Raw genomic sequence first — 14,172 nt, 5'->3', positions numbered from 1 at the left:
ATTTTTGTTTATTGCAGTAACATTGGTTTATAACATTGTAAAAATTTCAGGTGTAGATCATTGTACTTCTATTTCTGCATGGACCACATCATGTTCACCACCAAAATACTAATTACAACCCATCACCACACACATGCACCGAATTATCCCTTTCATCCTCCTCCCTCCCCCCTCCCCTCTGGCAACCACCAATCCAATCTCTGTCCCTATGTATCCGTCCATTGTTGTCACTATCTACTACTTAATGAAGGAAATCATACGGTATTTGACCTTCTCCCTCTGACTTATTTCACTTTGCATTATACGCTCAATGTCCATCCATGTTGTCACAAATGGCTGGATTTTCGTCAGTTTCTTATGGCTGAGTAGTATTCCATTGTGTATATATACCACAGCTTCTTTATCCATTCGTCCCTTGATGGGCACTTAGGTTGCTTCCAAGTCTTGGCTATCGTGAATAAGGCTGCAATGAACACAGGGGTGCATGTACCTTTGCAAATTGGTGTTTTCAAGTTCTTTGGATAAATACCCAACAGTGGAATAGCTGGATCATATGGTAGTTCTATCGTTGATTTTTTGAGGAATCTCCATACTGTTTTCCATAGTGGCTGCAACAGTTTGCACTCCCACCAGCAGTGTATGAGAGTTCCCTTCTCTCCACATCCTCTCCAACACATGTTGTTTCCTGTCTTGTTAATTATAGCCATTCTGACGGGCGTGAGGTGATATCTCATTGTAGTTTTGATTTGCATTTCCCTGATAATTAGTGATTTTGAACATCTTTTCATGTGTCTGTTGGCCATCTGTATATCTTCTTTGGAGAAATGTCTGTTCAGGTCTTTTGCCCATTTTTTAATTGGGTTGGTAGTTTTTTTGTTGTTGAGATGCGTGAGTTCTTTATATATTTTGGAGATTAAGCCCTTATCAGATGTATGGTGTGCAAATATCTTCTCCCAATTGTTAGGTTGTCTTTTCGTTTTGTTGATGGTTTCCTTTGCTGTGCAGAAGCTTTTTAGTTTGATGTAGTCCCATTTGTTTATTTTTTCTATTGTTTCTCTTGCCCGGTCAGACGTGGTGTTTGAAAAGATGTTGCTAAGACCGATGTCGAAGAGCGTACTGCCTATGTTTTCTTCTAGAACTTTCACAGTTTCAGGTCTTACATTCAAGTCTTTAATCCATTTGGAGTTAATTTTTGTGTATGGTGTAAGGTAAGGATCTACTTTCATTTTTTTGCATATGGCTATCCAGTTTTCCCAACACCATTTGTTGAAGAGACTTTCTTTTCCCCATTGTATGTTCTTGGCTCCTTTGTCAAAGATTAGCTGTCCATAGACGTGTGGGTTTATTTCTGGGCTTTCGATTCTATTCCACTGATCTGTGTGTCTGTTTTTGTGCCAGTACCATGCTGTTTTGGTTACTATAGCTTTGTAGTATATTTTGAAATCAGGGAGTGTGATACCTCCAGCTTTGTTCTTTTTTCTCAGGATTCCTTTAGCTATTCGGGGTCTTTTGTTGTTCCATATAAATTTTAGAATTCTTTGTTCTATTTCTGTGAAAATTGTTGTTGGAACTTTCATAGGGATTGCATTGAATCTATAGATGGCTTTAGGAAGTATGGACATCTTAACTATGTTAATTCTTCCAATCCAAGAGCACGGAATATCTTTCCATTTCTTTGTGTCTTCTTCAATTTCTTTCAGAAATGTTTTATAGTTTTCGGTGTACAGATCTTTCACCTCTTTGGTTAAGTTTATTCCTAGGTATTTTATTCTTTTTGTTGCAATTGTAAATGGGATGGTATTCTTAATTTCTCTTTCTGCTACTTCGTTGTTAGTGTACAGAAATGCAACTGATTTTTGTATGTTGATTTTGTATCCTGCAACTTTACCATATTCGTTTATTACTTCTAAATTTTTCTGGTGGATTCTTTAGGGTTTTCTATATATAAAATCATGTCATCTGCAAATAGTGACAGTTTCACTTCTTCCTTTCCAATTTGGATCCCTTTTATTTCTTTCTCTTGCCTGATTGCTCTGGCTAGGACTTCCAATACTATGTTAAATAGGAGTGGTGACAGTGGGCATCCTTGTCTAGTTCCTGTTCTTAGAGGGATAGCTTTCAGTTTTTCACCATTGAGGATAATATTAGCTGTGGGTTTCTCATATATGGTCTTTATTATGTTGAGGTACTTTCCTTCTATACCCATTTTATTCAGAGTTTTTATCATAAATGGATGCTGGATCTTGTCAAATGCTTTCTCTGCATCTATTGAGATGATCATGTGATTTTTGTTCTTCATTTTATTAATGTGGTGTATTACGTTGATTGATTTGCGAATGTTAAACCATCCCTGCATCCCTGGAATAAATCCCACTTGATCATGGTGTATAATCTTTTTAACGTATTGTTGTATGCGATTTGCTAGTATTTTGTTGAGGATTTTCGCATCGATGTTCATCAGTGATATTGGCCTGTAATTTTCTTTTTGTGTTGTCCTTGTCTGGTTTTGGTATCAGGGTAATGTCAGCTTCGTAGAATGAGTTAGGAGCTTCCCCTCCTCAATTTTTGGAAGAGTTTGAGAAGGATAGGTATTAAGTCTTCTTTGAATGTTTGGTAGAATTCACCAGGGAAGCCGTGTGGTCCTTGACTTTTATTTTTGGGGAGGTTTTTGATTACTGTTTCGATCTCCTTACTGGTGATTGGTCTATTCAAATTCTCCACTTCTTCTTGATCCAGTTTTGGAAGGTTGTATGATTCTAAGAATTTATCCATTTCTTCCAGATTGTCGAATTGGTTGGCATATAGTTTTTCATAGTATTCTCTTATAATCTTTTGTATTTCTGAGGTGTCTGTTGTAACCTCTCCTCTTTCATTTCTGATTTTACTTATTTGTGCCTTCTCTTTTTTTCTTGGTGAGTCTAGCTAAAGGTTTGTCTATTTTGTTGATCTTTTCAAAGAACCAGCTCTTGGTTTTATTAATTTTTCTATTGTTTTTTGGTCTCTATTTCATTAATTTCTGCTCTGATTTTTATTATTTCCCTTCTTCTACTGATTTTGGGCTTTGTTTGTTCTTCTTTTTCCAGTTCCTTTAGGTGCATTTTTAGATTGTTTATTTGAGATTTTTCTTGTTTGTTGAGATAGGCCTGTATCGCTATAAACTTCCCTCTTAGAACTGCTTTTGCTGGAGCCCATAAATTCTGGCATGTCGGAGTTTCAGGTTCATTTGTCTCCAGGGAGTGTTTGGTTTCTTCTTTGATTTCTTCGTTAACCCAGTCGTTGTTCAGTAGCATTTTGTTTAATCTCCATGTATTTGTGGCTTTTCTGATTTTCTTCCTATAGTTGATTTCTAGTTTCATACCGTTGTGGTCAGAAAAGATGCTTGGTATTATTTCAATCTTCTTAAATTTATGGAGACTTGTTTTGTGGCCTAATATGTGATCAATCTTGGAGAATGTTCCATGTGCATTTGAAAAGAACGTGTATTCTTCGGTTTTTGGATGGAATGCTCTGTATATATCTACTAGGTCCATCTGTTCTAAGGTGTCGTTTAAGGCCAATGTTTCCTTATTGATCTTCTGTTTGGATGATCTATCCGTTGGTGTAAGTGGAGTGTTAAAGTCCCTACTATTATTGTGTTACTGTCTATTTCTGTTTTTATGTCTGTTAATAATTGCTTTATATATTTAGGTGCACCTACATTGGGTGCGTAGATATTTACAAGTGTTATATCCTCTTGTTGGATTGTTCCCTTGATCATTATGTAATGCCCTTCTTTGTCTCTTTTTACAGTTTTTGTTTTAAAGTCTATTTTGTCTGATATGAGTACTGCTACCCCAGCTTTCTTTTCATTGCCATTTGCGTGGAGTATCTTTTTCCATCCCTTCACTTTCAGTTTGTGAGTGTCTTTAGGTCTGAAGTGTGTCTCTAGTATGCAGCATATATATGGGTCTTGTTTTTTTATCCAGTCAGCCACCCTATGCCTTTTAATTGGGGCATTTAGTCCATTGACATTTAAAGTAGCTATTGATAAGTATGTACTTACTGCCATTTTTTAACTTCTTTTTTTTTTTTCCTCAATGTTTAAGTAGTCCTTCTCTGTTCCTTACTTCTTCTATACAGAATTGATGGTCACTTTAGTTTGACCTCTGTCTGAAAGCTGTACTCCCTAATTACCCTCCTCCCTCCTTTTATGTTTTTGATATCATATCTAACCTCTTTTTTGTGCATTTGTATCCATTACGTTCTAATCGTGGAAATAGATAATTTTTCCTATTTGTGGTCTTCTCTTTTCCCCTTAAATCAGTCCCTTTAACATTTCTTGTAACACTGGTTTCTTGGTGACAAACTCCTTTAATTTTTGCTTATCTGGGAAAATTTTGATCTCTCCTTCCATTTTGAACGATATCCTTGCTGGGTAGAGTATTCTTGGCTGTAAGTTTTTTCCTTTTAGCACTTTAAATATATCGTGCCATTCTCTTCTAGCCTGTAAGGTTTCTGCTGAGAAGTCAGCTGATAGCCTTATGGGGTTTCCCTTGTATGTAACTTGACATTCTCTTGCGGCTTTTAGGATTCTCTCTTTATCTTTAATTCTGGACATTTTGATGATGATGTGTCTTGGTGTGGGCCTCTTTGGGTTTATCTTGTTTGGGGCTCTCTGTGCCTCCTGTACCTGGATGTCTGTTTCCTTCCTTAGGTTAGGGAAGTTTTCATCTATTATTTCTTGAAATAGATTCTCTGCCCCCTTGTCTCGCTCTTCTCCTTCCGGGACACCTATAACACAGATGTTAGTGCGCTTGATGTTGTCCCAGAGGTCCCTTAGACTGTCCTCACTCTTTTAATTCTTTTCTCTTTTACCTGTTCACCTTGGGTAATTTCTTCTAGTCTTTCTTCCAGCTCACAGATCCGTTCTTCTGTATCCTCTACTCTGCTTTTGAGTCCCTCTAATGAATTTTTCATTTCCAGTATTGTATTCTTCATTTCTGATTGGTTCTTTTTATATCTTCCATTTCTTTGTTGACATTCTCACTGAGTTCATCTATTCTTCTCCCCAGATCAGTGAGCATCCTTAACACTCTTAGTTTGAACTCTCTGTCAGGTAGGTTGCTCATTTCTGTTTCACTTAGTTCCTTTTCTGGGGTTTTGTCCTGTTCCCTTACTTGGAATGTATTCTTTTGCCTCCTCATTTTGCCTCTTTCCCTGTGCTTGTGTCTACGTATTAGGTAGGTCAGCTTCGTCTCCTGCTCTTGGATAGGTGACCTTATGTAAGTGATGCCTTAGGATGCTTCCAGTGTGCTTCCCTCAGTTCTCAATGTTCCAGGGGTGGCCCCTATGTGGGCTACGTGTGTCCTTCTATTGTGGCCTATTAGCTCTCCCTATAGGCGCCCAGGAGGCTGAGTTATGCTCCTGGCCAGCTGTTGTAATGCTCAGCTGCTTGTAGTTGTTGTGGGCCCTTCAGTCTCTTTATCAGGTGTGGGGAGCCCCAGTACAGTTGGCTGTAAGTTCTAATACCACATTTGTGTTGCAGTATTTCTTTTAAGTGAGTAGGCCCCCAGTGTGGCAGGTTGTTAGGCTCAGGGCCTTACAATTGCTGTAAACCTCTAGCCTATTAGGTCTCTTGTCAGCTCTCTGGGGATTGCAGCTGGGTGGGGCTGCCCTCAGGCACAGGAGCACCCAATTGTTTCAGGCTTTGGAAGGTGGGGCAAACCTCCTATGTGGGTCTTTGAGAAGCACAAGTCTTCTGCAGCTGACAAGCCCTGTTGCCCACAGGTCCACACACACAGTCAACACAGTCCTGCCCTGTGTGAGTGCCCCAACCTCTGCAAGTGGACCCAGTCTCTCCACAGCGGAGCCCCACACACTCCACCACTGCCCCACACTCTCCACCGCTCCTTGTGCACACCCTGCCCCGCTCAAGTCAGCTCAGTTGCCAGGCTGCAGAGAATCCAGTCACCAATCTATGCAGGCCCACACGTTGCCTGAGGGCTTGTTGTTGGGTGGGGCCAGTCTCTAGGGTGGGCTGCCTGCCCTGGCTGAGCTGGATTAAATTGGTGCTCTAGCGGGTGGAGCAGACCCTGGGCTAGCAGGCCTCAGGGAGAACTCCAATGGCGTCTGTGTCAGCACGCTCACACCAGGCCACAACAATGGCCGCCGCCAATGTCCCAGTCCCTGGAGAGGTCTCACCCCTCACCGTGATGCACTCAGGGCCTATTAGGTGAGTCTCTTGTCACCGAAGCACTGTGTACCTTTCTTTCTGGTGATTTTAGGATGCTTTCTGGAACGGGTGAGTTTGTGCACGGGCCCTTTAAGAGCCAGTTTTAGTTTCTTTGTGAACCGGGTTTTCTGGGGCTGCTACCCAATGCTTTAGTAGCAGCAAAGTCAGATATTATGCCGCTGGTGTCGATTGTGCTGGGTCCACAAAATGCCCCCAGCGGGGGCGCTCCCCGGCTCAGGGCCCCGCGCCTCCAGGGAGGCTGCGTACCTGTGAGCTGCTCCCGGCGGCCGTGAAGCTGGCGGCTTGTGAAGGTGGCGTTTTTCCTCTCCAGAAGGGAGTCTCTGCCTCTTCCACCTCAGAGAGGATTGTCCGTTGTTGCAGGAGTTCCTCTTATCCAGTTTTCAGTTCTGTCTCAGGGGTAATTTTTCCACGAGTAGTTGTAAATTGGCTGTGTCCACGGGAGGAGGTGAGTTCAGAGTCTGCCTACGCCGCCATCTTGACTCCCTTATCCACTATAACTTGATTTTGAAAGTATCTTTGATGAGCGGATGGTGGGAGAAATACTTAAAGACAAGGGCAACCTGTAAGTTACAAATTGTCTTTCTGTGACTTTTATCTCACCTTTCCCTAGTTTTCTATTCCGAACAAGTTTTATCACAATTTGCAGCCAAGTAGAATCAAAGTAGGATATAAATTCAATCTGTGTTTATTCTGTTTTCATACATCATTTAAAATACCAAATGATGTACCAAATATCTGTAATTGGTCCCAGTTTTTCATTTGTGGGCTCAGATGACAAGACTGTATGTCCAGAGATGCGAGAATATCATTTCATTATTTCAACCAGGTTAGGTCCGTGTTACCAAGAAGAGACAAGTTCACAATCAGCAATGAGACTTGGGCAGGGGAGAGGAGAGGAGAATGACAGACCACATAGATAGTAAGAAAAAGAAGGAGCAGCAGGAGAGAGGACTGGATAGGTTGGGAACACTACTGCACTGAGACAGAATCATCTTAATGCAGGCCCTGGGGGGGCCAACAGTGACGGAGGATCAGGACAACGGCCAGGTAGCTCTGTTCAGATGCTAATTTAGTGTTTTCTTTTTTTTGCTATTAGTCACAAAATGAATCAGTTGCATTAAGAGCCAGTATAAGTCATAAAACCCCAATACGTTAAGCATGTTATTTTCCCTGCGCAACATTTATTATTGTCGTTTTTCCCTTAATGCCAGTTGTTATAAATACATTGCAGAACTATTGAATAATATACAGTATTACAAGGCAAACACAGTGGCTAATTGTAACCCCTGCACTCTTTTAAATAATCATTTATTAATTTATATGACACTTCAGAGTTATCAAATCTCCTCACCAAAATTAAAGATAAGGAAAGCCATTAATGCATAGTAAAACTAAGTTTAAAATATCTAAAGAAATATGTTGTTTACTTCATTCTTCCCAGGTGCCTGCCAAAGAGTGCCCAGATATGCAAACAGGTGAGGAATTAGGTAGAATCTTGGCTGTACAGGATACCAGTGAAAATTGCCTCCATCTCTGAGAGTCCTGCCTAAAAAATGACTCTTTAAGAGGGATCCCACCTGGGCTCAGATGGGTAACTCGCTGTTCTCATGTGGTTCTTCCTAGCTGGAGCTGTGAAAATGCACCAGAAAGGGCACTTACACTTAAATGTTCAATGGATTTCCAATTAATGTTCCAAAGTCATTCAACGGGAAAAGATAGCCTTTTCAGAAACAGTTTTGGAACAAATAAATAAATGCAGGGAGAAAAGAAACTTCAACCCTTACCTCATCCCATATACAAAAATTAACTCAAAATGGGTCAGAAAGTTAAATGAAAGAACTAAAATTATTAAATTCCTAGAAGAAAGCATAAGAAAAAATCTTAATGATACCGGATTTGACAAAGATTTATTAAACAGGACACAAAAACCACATAAAATTTTAAAAAATTTAAAATGGACTAGGTCAAAATTAAAAACATTTTCTCTTTGAAACCCCTATATCAACAAAGGACTGATATCCATAAAAATAAACAAAGATCTTATCCGGAGCATATAAAGAACTTGTACTCAAAGACAGGAAAAAATTTTAAATGGGCAAAACATTTGAACAGACATTTCACAAAAGTGGCCAATAATCACAACAGATGATTGACATCAGGAGTCATTAGGGAAATGAAAATGAAAACTTCGAGATACCACTACACACACAACAGCATGGTTCAAGTTAAGAAGAAGGATGATACTAATTGCTGACAAAGATGTAGAGCAATATACTCTCGTATATTGCTGTGGAAATTCAAAATAGCACATTAACTTCGGAAAACAGTGTGGTCATACCTTACAAAATTAAACATATACTTACCACCTGATCCAGAAATCCCTCTCTAGGTATTTATCTAACAGAAATGAAAACTTATATCTGCACAAAGACTTGTGCATGAATGTTAACTGCAGCATTATTTATAATAGCAAAACCTGTATATAACCCAAATGTCCAACAACTGGTGAATGAATAAACAAATTGTGGTATATGTGGCATATCCATATGTGATGGTTAATTTATGTGTCCACTTGACTGGATCATGGGATGTCCAGATGTCTGACTAGGCATTATTTCTGTGTATGTCTGTGAGTCTGTTTCCAGAAGAGATTATCATTTGAATCAATAGACTGAATGGAGTGCATTGCCTTCCGCAATATGAGTGGGCATCATCCAATATGTTGAGGTCCTGAAATAGAACAAGAAGATGGAGGAAAGGGGGATTTGCTCTTTCTTTGCCTAACTGCATGAGCTGGGACTTCAATCTCTTCATGCTACTGGTGCTCCAGGTTCTCAGGTATTCAGATTTGGACTGGAGTCTACACTATCAGTTTTCTGGCTCTCAGGCCTTTGAACTACACCACTGGTCTTCCTGGGTCTCCAGCTCGTGGACAGCAGATGATGAGACTTCTTAGTCTTCATAATTGTGCAGGGCAATATCTTATAATAAATAATTACATACATATATATCTCCTATTGGTGCTGTTTCTCTGAAGACCTCTGAATAATACACCATGTTATGGGATATGATTTGGCAATAAAAAGAGAGAAAATATTAATACACAAAACAACATGGATGAATCTTAATACCATTATGCCAAGTGAAAAAAATCAAACACAAAATATTATGTACTATATGATTCCATTTATATGAAATTCTAAAATAAACAAGACTATAATGACAGAAATTAGATCAATTATTGCCTGGGGCTGAGGGTTAGGAGTGAATCGACTTCAATGGAGCATGAAAAAACGTTTTAGAGTGATGAAGCTGATTGCAGCGAGATTGCAGGATAGTAGGCAAATACAAAATTTATCAAACTATGGAAGAAAAATGGGTGTTTTTTATTATATGTGGGTTATACCTTAATAAAACCATTAAAAGTTTAAAATTTGAAAAAATAAGCCTATCCACAGAGAAAACTCAGTTCCCAGGTGAATTCTTCCAAACATTGTACGTGCTTTTACACAGAGAATGGGTAAAATGGGAAGACTTCCAATCTTGTTTGTTGAGGCCATCACAAACGTTATATCAAAATCAGTCACAGATAGAACAATAAAATTAAAGGCCAATATTCCTCCACAATATATCTATTTATGTATGTCTTCTTTAATGTTCTTTTTCAATCTTTTAGTTTTCATTGTACAAATTTGGCCCCTCTTTTGTTAAATTTATTCCTAAATATTTCATATCTTGATGTTCTTGTAAATGAAGGTAGTTTCTAATTTCATTTTAAAGTTTTTAATTGTGATTATATAGAAATAAAAGTGATTTTTGTGTTATTGACTGTGTCCTGTGACCTTACTAAATTCACTTGTTAGTTCTAGCAGTTTTTGTATAGATTCATTAGGATTTTCTGTCTTCATAATAATGTCCTGGGTGAATAAAGACAGTTTTTAGTCTTTCTTTCAAATATTTATGCCTTGCTTTTAGCAATCAAGCATCTGTCTATCTATCTATCTATCTATCTATCTATCTATCTATCTATCTATCTACCTATCTCTCTATCTATCATCTATTTATTTTTGCCTTGTTAAACTGGTTAACTAAGACCTCTGAATCCATCTGGGTCTGGAATTTTCTTTATGGTAAGGATTTTGATACAAATACTAATTCTGTAATTGCTATTGGGTTATTTATGTTTTTTATTTCATTTTGGATATCTTTTCATAATTCCTATATTTCAAGCATATTGTCCATATCATCAAAGTTTTCAAGTTTATTGGCATAAAGCTGTTCATTATCCTTTCTTATTATTCTTTTGTAATGACAGTAGGATCTATAATGATGTCTCTTTTTTTTGATTTCTCTTTTATTCTTCTTTTTTTTTCTTGCTGGAGAAGATTTGCCCTGAGCTAACACCTGTTGCTTATCTTTCTCTCTCTTTTTTTTTTTTTTTTATGTAGCTGCTGCCATAGCATGGCCACTGACAGACGCATGGTGTGGTTCCATGCCCAGGAACCGAACCCGGACTGCTGAAGTGGAGTGTGCTGAACTTTAACCAGCAGGCCGTTGGGGCTGGCCCTCTCTCTTTTCTTCTTGATCAGTCTATCTATATATTAATAAATTTTATTAATTTAATCATACAGAGAATAAACTTTGATTCCACTGATTTTCTCTATTCCTTTCTATTTTCTATTTAATTGATTTGTACTCTTATCTTTTGTTATTTTCTTTTATTTATTTTGAGTATAGTTTATGCTTCTTTTTATTGATAACTGTCATTAGGTTTTATCAGCTTTATTTGTCATTTCAAAGAATTAGCTTTTGGTTTTGTTGATCTTCTGTATTACATTTGTGTGTTCTATCATTGATTACTGCTTTTATCTTGATTATTTCATTCCTTTTACTTTACCACGTATGAGCCTATTTCTCTATTGGAATATTGTCAGGTCTATTCCATCTATGAAAGTATTATTTGTCGCAGAATCTATTTCAAGTTAACAACCTTTCTATGAGGTTAATGAAAGAATTCTTAGAGTTTTCATGAATCAAAGCACTGCACTGCCTATGACTAGCTTATAGCAAGGCCTGCTTTTAAGAAATCCACAAACATCACATTGAAGTTTTCTATTTCCACAATTTGGGAAAATGAACATTCTATGGTTACTAAGAAACAGAAGGCGATAATAAAGAGAGAAAGATAGAGGTAATTGGGTTCTGAGTACTCTGACTTGGAGCTCAATATCTGCATGGAAACGTGATAGAAGGGACAGATGAGGGCAGCCATTGGCAATTCAGACATGAGTACTCATCACAGATTCATACAGTCTCTCAATGACATTTCACCTTCTAAAGATCTCCTTGGGACAAAATTCTGTTCTTATGTAGGTCATGGTTTCAACTCTTCTGTGGCACACAGTTGTATTATCTCAACTATTGCAAAGTGCATCCCATTGGCACTCAGTGAAAATACACTTTATACTATAAAAACCCTCTCAGGATTTCCAGCCTAAGGTCACTTTTTCTTGGAATGAAGCATACAGCTTTATCATTTGGCAATCCTAGTAGAAAAAGACTTGAGAATATTATTTATTTTTAAAATGAGAGGAAAAAAGTAGTTCTACTTCTGGTTTTAAGGGAGTAGCTTGCATCAAAACAAACTTCCTGTCTTGGAACAAACAATAAAAACTAGATACAATAATTAAAAAAATCAATAAATAAAAATAGCTATTTAAGAGCACTGAAGAGGAACCAAGGCAACCAGAAACAAGAAAAAATATAGTGAGGTAAACTCTTCTTTCTCTGCAACTTTTACAACTTGAGGCACTTGCTGATTAACAGTTTTAATGGCCAAAAGCTAAACAAAAGGGGCTTAAAGCTTGCCCTAATCTCAGTGGGCTAGTGATACGAAATAGGAGTTCAGAGATACCAGAGAAAGCACCACTACATGCCCAAGGTACTGAAGAAAATAGGAGCTTAGAGAAGTGAACCCATCTTGCCATCTGGCTTTTGCCCTCATTGTATTACAAAATGAATAAGGATCCTACCTCAAAGAACCTCAGTTTGTTTTCTGTGGATATACCTGAAGTTTTTGCCTCCAAAGACCACCAGGAGTTGAGATTTATAGGGAAAAAATCTAGTACAAGCTCTTCTCTTTTTTGTGTGTGTAGTTCCAGGTGAACTAACACACCATGGAAACAGCAATAAGGGAACATCAAGATTCTTTTTTTTTGAATTCAATTTGTTTAAACTAAAAAAAAAAAAAAATAGATCACTCATTCCTTCCACCCCCCATCCTTCACCTCTGGCAACCACCAATCTGTTCTCTGTATCTATGAGCTGGTTTTTTATATATATACATGTATATTTAGATTCTATATATAAAAGAAGATCATGCAGTATTTGTCTGTCTCCATCAGACATTTCACTTAGTGTAATGTCCTCAAGGTCTATCCATTTTGTCATAAATGAAAATATTTCATTCTTTTTTTATGGCTGAATAATATTCCATTGTATATATGTACCACAATTTCTTTATCCATTCGTCCATCGATGGACACTTAGGTTGTTTCCATATCTTGTCCATTGTAAATAATGCTGCAATGAACATGGTGGTGCATATATCTTTTCAAATTAGTCTTTTTGTTTTCTTCAAATAAATACCCAGAAGTGGAATTGCTGGATCATATGGTAGTTATATTTTTAATTTTTTGAGGAACCTCCACACTGTTTTCCATAGTGGCTGCACTAACTTACATTTCCATCAACAGTGCACAAGGGTTCCCTTTTCTTCACATCCTTGCCAACACTTGTTTCTAGTCTTTTTTGGTAATAGCCATTCTAACAGGTGTGAGGTGATATCTCATTGTGGTTTTGATTTTCATTTCTCTGATGATGAATGATGTAAGTGTCTTTTCCTGTACCTGTTGGCCATCTGTACGTCTTCTTTGGAAAAACATCTGTTCAGATCTTCTTCCCATTTTTTAATCAGATTGTTTGTTTTTTTTTGCTTTTGAGTTGTATGAGTTCTTTATATGTTTTGGATATTAGTCCTTTACTGGATATGTGTTTTGCAAATATTTTCTCTCATTCAGTAGGTTGCCATTTTATTTTGCTGATGGTTTCCTTTGCTGTGCAGAAGTTTTTAGTTTGATGTAGTCTGACTTGTTTATTTTTGCTTTTGTTGAAGTGGGGGGACCTCAAGATTCTTGAGACTAGCATCTGACAATGAAAGGATTTAAAACACGAGCAAGAAAGAGCAATAGGTTTTGAGAGGAAAGGGGCTGACTGCATTGGTTCTTATGTTTTCTCTGGAAACCCATTCACTGGTGTCTTGGGCTGTAGACTCTACCAAGGACTTTATAACAACTCACCTCTCTTTCACCAATTTTGACATTAGGGCAGGAGTCAGCAAACTTTTTCTGTAGAGGCCAGTTAGTAACTATTTTCAGCTTTTTGGGCCATGTAGTCTCTGTTGCAACTACTCAACTCTATTGTAGTATGAAAGCAGCCAGAGACAAAAAGTAAATAAATGGGAAAGGCTGTGTTCCAATAAAATTTTATTTATGGACACTGAAATTTAAATTTCATTTAATTTTCATGCACCATGAAATATCATTCTTCTTTTGATATTTTTTTCACCATTTAAAAGGTAAAAAGCATTCTTCGCTCATGAAGTGTACAAAAACAAGTGGAAGTGGATTTGGCCCACGGCTGTAGTTTTCTGATCCTTGTCTTGGGGCATCAAGTCCTCCTGGATATTCAGGATCCTTGGAAGATTCAGTACTCTTTCCCTGTAACAACAGCATTAGGGTCATATGGGATTTAGGGGAAAGGCTCTGAGGACAATTTGTTCCTGGGATCAACTTCAGCTGCCTAATAGCCACATCATGGAGGAAGAAAAGACGGCTTGTCAGTTTAGTGGTTGTTTCCAGTGTTTGCTCCAGAAAAACTGG

At 37.9% G+C, this 14,172-nt stretch overlaps 1 long non-coding RNA gene across 1 annotated transcript; it reads left to right on the top strand.

The window, feature by feature from the left end:
* The first annotated feature begins 6,016 nt into the window (after positions 1-6,016).
* Positions 6,017-10,886, top strand: LOC147918077 (uncharacterized). The gene is made up of 2 exons (XR_015549162.1): positions 6,017-6,211; positions 10,681-10,886. It is a non-coding gene; the product is annotated as an uncharacterized LOC147918077 (long non-coding RNA).
* The last annotated feature ends 3,286 nt before the right edge of the window (positions 10,887-14,172 follow it).

The sequence above is a fragment of the Ceratotherium simum genome, chromosome 2 (assembly GCF_057802395.1).
Source record: "Ceratotherium simum simum isolate JZ-2026a chromosome 2, ASM5780239v1, whole genome shotgun sequence".
NCBI lineage: Eukaryota > Metazoa > Chordata > Mammalia > Perissodactyla > Rhinocerotidae > Ceratotherium > Ceratotherium simum.
The sequence above is the reverse complement of the archived record's forward strand: the minus strand, read 5'-3'. Positions and strand labels throughout refer to the sequence as shown.